Consider the following 8105-nt stretch of genomic DNA (forward strand, 5'->3'; position numbering starts at 1 on the left):
TATGAATCTATGATCCTATAAATCTATGAATCTATGATCCTATGAATCTATGATTCTATGAATCTATGATCCTATAAAACTATGATCCTATAAATCTATGATCCTATAAATCTATGATCCTATAAATCTATGATCCTATGAATCTATGATCCTTACCAATATATACCAAGTAAATTCGCGCTATATCCCACCCTTCAAACCGAAACACAGCCATTCAAACACAACTGCTTCACGGTAGAAACACGAATGGGACAGAGGTGCCCAAGCAATCGACTTTTGTACAAAGTCTCCCTCTGGTAAGGGAAATCATTAAAAAAGATTCATTTGATTTCATAATGATGTAATCATTTATTAGTCATACTTTTAAATGAATATTGAACCTCCTTTTTTCTGAAAAAGTAGTAAAGAACTTAATTTCAGATTCAGCAATGCGCACGGAATGCTTCTGGAACTATTCGCGTCAGTAGACTATCATCGTCATCGTCATCTCAGCCGGTAACTCTCCACTACTAGACATGGGCTTTCCCCATTGACTGCTTTTGCTATTAGATGATTTCGCCAGTAGATTCCATGCTTGGTAGGTGATGTTTTAAAAGGGACGCTACTGTCCATCGAACTCATTAAGTTCCCTTAGTCACCTCTTACGACACCCACATTGAATTTACAGGGCACAGAGGAATAACACCTGAGTCCTTAGAAATGGCAACGCATGGGGAGTATCATGGGCGAAACAGTATACTCTGTTATGTCCATGGTACTGCTCATGTCTATAGGCGACGGTTACCACTTTCCATCAGGTAAGCCGTCAGTTGGTTTGCTGAGTATTTCCTTTATAAATTCTATATTTATTTTGTTTTAAAGTTTTTGCATTTTATTAATGCGTTAGAACTCATTTTATTTATTAAATACATACGATACGTCAAAATACATTATATACGTAAATATATAGAATACAAATAAAAAAAAACGAGTTAGCTAATTAGCTGACAAGAAGTTGGCTTGTTTTTGAAACTCAACGTTCTATCTATATATTCTAAGGTTTATGTATATTACTTTAAAATACATAAGCACAAAATACGTATTCCCATTTCGTACTGTATATAAATAAAAAAAATATAAGAAGCACCAGAAAGATTAAAGGCTGTATGGCTTAGTTGCTATGCCTTACCCATTATGGATAAATTAATATTACTGCTACTCAATCATACGTCAGAAAGAAGCCAAGTGTAATTATAAAATGATCTCAGGTATAATTTAAAGAATAACAGTACGTAAATATCAATACACTGTCGCGGAAGTTTACTGCGACCTTGTGAACACTTTCATATAAGAACAGCTGTAAATAGTAAGTAGACGCCTAGAGCCGAGTATAACATGATTGGCGCGACCTTCTCTGCATGACTGTAGATGTTTCAAAGGCAGTGACAGTACAACAGAATGTAGGATTGTTGGAAGCGGTGATTAAGTCACTGAAAATACACTTTTAAATGTTGTACGATCTATAATGCGGCATGCGCTTTTAAATTTCTGTATCATGACATCTTAAAAACTCGTATTTTTGGCAAATAAATAATATTATTGATTAACAAAACTCACGATGTAATTCTCTGAATGGATTGCCTATCGTGAAGGAGGAAGCACAAAAGATCCTGATGGGTCGACATGCAACGCAAATCTTAGAACGGCAAACAAGCTGACGGCCCATCTGATGGAAAGTGGTAACCGTCGCCTATAGACATGAGCAGTACCATGGACATAACAGAGTATACTAGTTCGCCCATGATAGCCCCTGTGCGTTACCATTCCTGAGGACACAGGTGTTGTAAATTCATTGTCATATCCCACCCTTAAAACCGAAACACAGCTATGCAAACACAACTGTGTCACGGTAGAAATACGAATGTGACAGAGGTATCCAAGCAAGCGACTTTTGTACAAAATCTCCCTCTGATAAATACATAGATAGAGTAAGTATCTACAAAAATATTAGATATTTTATTTACCTCTAATATTTTGTATTCATAAATCAAATAGACATGATTTATAAATATGTGCGTGAATAGGTATACCAAAATATTATTTCAGTGCTTACAACACAAAAAAATGGTTGATTACTTTGTGTTTTTTTAACAAAACGCTTCACCAAATATGTAAAACTACATTTACGGAAAAGCCATTTTGTTGCCAATAACTCATTAATTCTGAGTATCTGTATGTTCGTCGCAATATGTGCTTGTCCGCGAATTGTCGGTTTGTTAAGTAACCTTTATTGACGTATAATAAAACAGGCTCGTTAAATTTCCCAATACTCCTGCGTACAAGATCTAGTTCACTTTAAAAAAACATTGCATATGTCACATAGTACATAAATAAGTATGCAAAAACATCCACAACGTTTTTTCGTTCATAAGGAAGTGACATTTGGCGCCAAAATGGAGTTTATTTCGCTGCGATTCAAATACAGATTAATGTATTATATAGATAAATGGTTGTTTTTATTTTGTAAGACAATTATTTCGGTACATAGATTAAGAATAATACTTTACATTTACATTCTCTTTTCATGTTTTGTTACGTTCAGTTATTTTTTTTTTTTAATTTATCAATGGTTGAGATGTTTTTTTTATAACACTGGGGGCAAATGAGCAAGCGGCTCACTTGATGATAAATTACTACCGCCGATGATCACCCGCAACACCAGAGGCATTTCAAGTGTGCTGCCGGTCTTTTAAAAAGGAATATGCTCTTGAAGGTTGTGATGTCGATCAGTTCGGAAATACTGTTGCTAGAAATTAATTCCAAAGAGTGGTTGTGGGTGAAAGAAAGTGCCTTGAAAAACGCACGGTGGTGGACTGCCTCTCATTCAGATGGTTTGGATACAACTTTATAATGATGATGATGAAATATGTATTAATAAAGTGTTATAAAAATTTAAGATTATGCACTGCAAAACTTCAATTCCAATTTTGAATTAACATTAGAAGAACATTAGTAAATCCTATGTTTAATTTACTTACTTGAATTTACAAACTAACAGAAATATATAAGCGAATTGAGACCCTTCTACATTTTGATTTCGGTAAACATATTATTATATTAAATCTTAAATTAACATAGATACATAACTGAATGCATATCATCGAAATTTTTCATTCAAATAGATAATATTATAATTTTAATAATAATAATAGATAATTAAACTTCTGTTTTGTCAAAGGTTGACTGGGAGAGAATGCTATATGATATTAAATCCGCCCTTTGTACCATTTTTCTTTTAATGTGGGCAATATAGATTTTTTTTATACAACTTAGAATAGCAAACAAGCATACGGCCCACCTGATGGAAAGTGATAACCGTCGCCTATAGACATGAGCAGTACCATGGACATAACAAAATATATTGTTTCGCCCATGATACCCCCCATGCGTTGCTATTCCTGAGGACTCAGGTGTTATTCGTCTGTACCAAATAAATTCACGCTATATCCCACCCTTCAAACCGAAACGCAGCCATGCAAACACAACTGCTTAACGATAAATATTAACTCGACATCAATACTGGTGTTCATTTTATAAAAAAAAAAATCTTTTGATTAGTTGTTGTACCAGTCATTAATCGTCCACTGCAGAAGATAGCCTCCCCTATAAGGGGGGATTTTCCAGTAGCTGCCATTCTTAGCAGGCAGTTTGGCAACCGCAGTTTGTGCTCTTGGTGATTTTATTGCGGTGATATTATTATTTGATTTTATACGAATACCTATAACATATAGTGATATGGTCCCGTTATAAAACAGACCACCCCTTTCTTTCCCGTGGGTGTCGTAAGAGGCGACTAAGGGAGGGCGGGGGATGGGCAGCAGTGTCCCTCTTAAAACATTTCTACAGTCTAACTGCGATTGCCAACCCGCCTGCCAAATGTGGCAATTACTGGCAACCCCACCCTTATGGGAATAACCGATGTACAGCAGTGGACAGTTAATAAATGATATAATATTAATAATCGTGCACAACTGGGGGGGAAAGGGATTGTTAGTAATGGAGACTGAGAATCCCATTGCTAGCAATATACCCAACCACGTCGACCTCCTCGCGGTTCCCCCTGGAACCTATCATTCTTAATTCCTGATGAATTCATCATGATGGGCTAACTGGCCTGTTTTCTTTCTCACCTATCACACTTCACTGGTGCTCCGCCAGCGTATCCCGTTAGCGCAGGCGGGGTTACCATACCATTTTCACCCACAAAAAAAAAATTGTGCACAACTATTATAACAATTTGAGTGATATCAAATTACGCTAATCTCTGATTTTTAATTAATCTACACAGTTATATTAGGCGTGGTTACTTGTTTAGTTTGAAATTGTCTGTACAGTGTATTATTACATTGAGAGGTTTAATTTTGACCTTAAGTGTTTTATCTATAATAAATTAATGGCGCGACATATTAGTGTATCAGCTTGCTTAAAGCAAACATAAATTAAACCACGGTATTGTAGAAGACTAGTTTTTGCCCGCAACTTCACATGTACGGTAATATCTACTATATAACACGAATCAAGATAAAATGTACACCAGTTTTTAAATAACGTTCAGGAACACCACTGTAAAAATTAAATTAAATTTGTGGAGTAATTTTTACACGATACTACAATAAACAGATAGACAATAATTCGTATAATTAATTGTAAAACCTTTTATTAATTTTTAAACCATATACATACGAGTCTAAAAAACTAGGTACAAAAACTACTCGTAGGTAGTTTTCAATTGTCTTTTGTTAATTATAAACTTTTAGGCTTACTTACTTGACTTAATAAATTAAAAAAAAAAAACTCTATGGTGCTGTTATATTATATAAGTGAATCTGCCTTCAACTGCCAGTTTCATCAGAATCTTTCTGCAAGCAAAGTTTAGTAAATACACTAAGTTCCTATATATATATATATATATATATTAATAATAATCTGTAACTATTGGATTATTTCCAAAATTACATGGCACGTCATGGTGTAACGATAAACACTGTAAACTATATACAGGATGAATTGGAACACTAATAATTGCTGGTACTTATTTAATTTAAATCTGACCTCGCAGTTCACACTTGACATTTTGGATAGTTATTCGATACGTATATGCAATAAGGAGCCAATAGGTTATTATTATTTTTTTATCGTAAAATGGTATCTTACTAATCTAATTAATCAGGCCATATACACTGTTATATAAAAAACTTTTTTTATTTATTTATTTATTTAAAGGAACACCAACAGTATGTTGCATTATAACACATATAACAAACATTATCTGTCCCGTGTAGTTATTCCTCGGTCTTCCTCTTCCTCTTTTACCCTCTATTTTTCCTTCTACTATGCTCTTAAAAAAATCGTCATGTCGTATAAGGTGGCGTAGCATTTTGCCTCTTCTATTGTCTAGGTGTCAAATCGTATAGGGATATCAAGTATATGGCCTGGGATAGAGCTGGCTGGAAGAAGATGCATGAATTAGTTGCACCGACAAAAGGAAACTCTTAAATGAAAAGAGAGATCAAACATTAAATACAATACAATTTTATGCACATTCCTATTAAAGGTATTCACAGCATCTTCAACTTTTTAATTATTTTGAATTTGGAACACTTTTATTATTTTAAAAACTTCCTTCGATTTGGCGCCATTTCACGTATTTTTTCGAGTTCATTATAAAATTACAATATGAAATGGGGTGAAATTAAAAAATAGGATTGCAGTGATCGCAGTAATAAATATGTAATTATAAGTTTTAATATATGTATATATATATGATTGATATTGTTAGTAATGGGGAACAGCAACCCTAACATCAGGTCGAGGTCCACGCGGTTCCTCTTAGAAACCATCTTCGTGCAGTTTTACGATAAATCGTGCATGGTGAAGAATAAATGCGCCTATTTGTACGATATATTATGCAAATGAATAATTTTATACTATATGGACTAAGTATATATCGTGTTAACGGGGCCAAATTTAAAGTACCCGTAACCGGCGAGCGTATATAAAAAGATTGATGAATGTGCAAGAAGCGAAATAGGTTTGTTTGAATCGAAGCATTTGGCGTGCCATTGTTTCTGTCTACTCTAATGGGAGACAGGCGTGACAGATATGTATGTATAAAATAACATAGAAAAAATGTAAAGTAGCTAGAGATATTATACATTAGATAGCAAAAACAATTATTTATTTATTTATTTACATTTTATTGCACCATTTATAAACATAATAAATACATATTTTTTTATGAGAAGTGATACAAAATGCGGCCTTTTCATTAAACAATCTCTTGCACTTGTTCCAAAAACTTGTATTACAAGTACAAAAGCTGACGAGCTATATCAAACTAAGCAAGTATTAATAAAAACCGCTTTAGTTATATGCTCAATTCATTTTTTGCAAAGTTGGTCAAGACTGTTGGTTCCTTTCGACATACACTTCTGGTATAAGGCCGACCACTGCCGAACCGGACGCAGATCGCCGCCTACCGTATTTCCGTTCAAAGACAACATACTGTCGTTAAAATACCTTAATTATCTGTACAGTGACGTACTTACGCAGTAAGAATGCAAGATACTTTCATTCCAAGGTTGTTGTAATAAATGGCTAAGGGTACTAAATTTTTAGGATATATATATATATATATATAGAGATAGAGCATCGAGCCTCAAAAACAGTTCAACTTTTTGTCAGCTAATTGTCAAATTTACTGTCTCGTTTTTTTTCATTAATTTTCTATGTTTATATGCAACTTAGAATAGCAAACGAGCTGACGGCCCACCTGATGGAAAGTGGTAACCGTCGCCTATAGACATGAGCAGTAACATGGACATAACAGAGTATACTATTTCGCCCATGATACCCCCCATGCGTTGCCATTCCTGAGGACTCAGGTGTTATTCCTCTGTATCCTGTAAATTCGCTGCCTTATCTCACCGTTCAAGCCATAACACAGCCATGAAAACACAACTGCTTTACGGTAGAAATACCAATAGAAGAGAGGTGCCCAAGCACACAAATTTTTTACAAAGTCTCCCTCTGATATCTAAATGCTGATAGTTATGACCTAGTTAATATTTTCTGACTTATATATACATTATAAGTAGGTATAATACGTGTGGCTCGGCATAGAATAGGCCACCCCTTCTTTTTTCGGGATGGGGGGGGGGGGGTATAGCCCCCCCTCCCGAAAAAAAGCTAGCATAGCTTTCCATCAAATGGGTTGTCAGCATGTTTTTTTTTGATGGGTGAAAATGGTATGGTAACCCCGCCTGCGCTAACGGGATACGCTTGCGGCGCACCAGTGAAGGGTGATAGATGAGAATGAAAACAGGCCAGTTAGCCCATCATGATGAATTCATCAGGAATTAACCATGATAGTTTCCAGGGGGAACCGCAAGGAGGTCGACCTGGTTGGGTATATTTCTAGCAATGGGATTTTCGGTCTCCATTACTAACAATCCCTTTCCCCCCTGTCAGCATGTTTGCCATTCTAAGTTGCATAAAAACAAAATTTAGATACCGTTAAAAATTTACTACACTTTTTCTTTGACAAAAAAAAACATGTACATCGATGAGACCCTGTTTAGTCACTTCATTGTAAATCTATCATTCTCCTTCTAAAGTATGGTAAATTAGTCAACCAATGTTTAAGTAGGTCACAGCCTACCTTCTAGATGATATTACAGATTTAGAACGCTTTCACTTATGAAGGAAAAGAAAATCAAACCTTTATTTCTTGTGTAATTTTTATTTATTATCTATTTACATTCAGTACGCGTATTGTTTCGCGTTTGACATAACACAAAGTAGTCGCACCGCCATTTTGTAAGCGGCGCACGCGCAGCCTTTGATGAATTGTAGATTAATAGCTGTTTATTGCATAACCCGATCAATTATTAGATAATTAACGTTTTAAATTACAGATTTAATGTAGATAAATGTATCTGTAATGTATATATAGTAAATAGGTATCTATTAATATTGACACATTTTTTTTTATAATTGTATTGTAGAATACAAGTATGTTATGGTTATAATACAACATAGATTATGGGAATTTTCAATAGAAGCAT

Source organism: Galleria mellonella, unplaced genomic scaffold (assembly GCF_026898425.1).
Source record: "Galleria mellonella isolate WM207_F2 unplaced genomic scaffold, CSIRO_AGI_GalMel_v1 utg56, whole genome shotgun sequence".
NCBI classification, from domain to species: domain Eukaryota; kingdom Metazoa; phylum Arthropoda; class Insecta; order Lepidoptera; family Pyralidae; genus Galleria; species Galleria mellonella.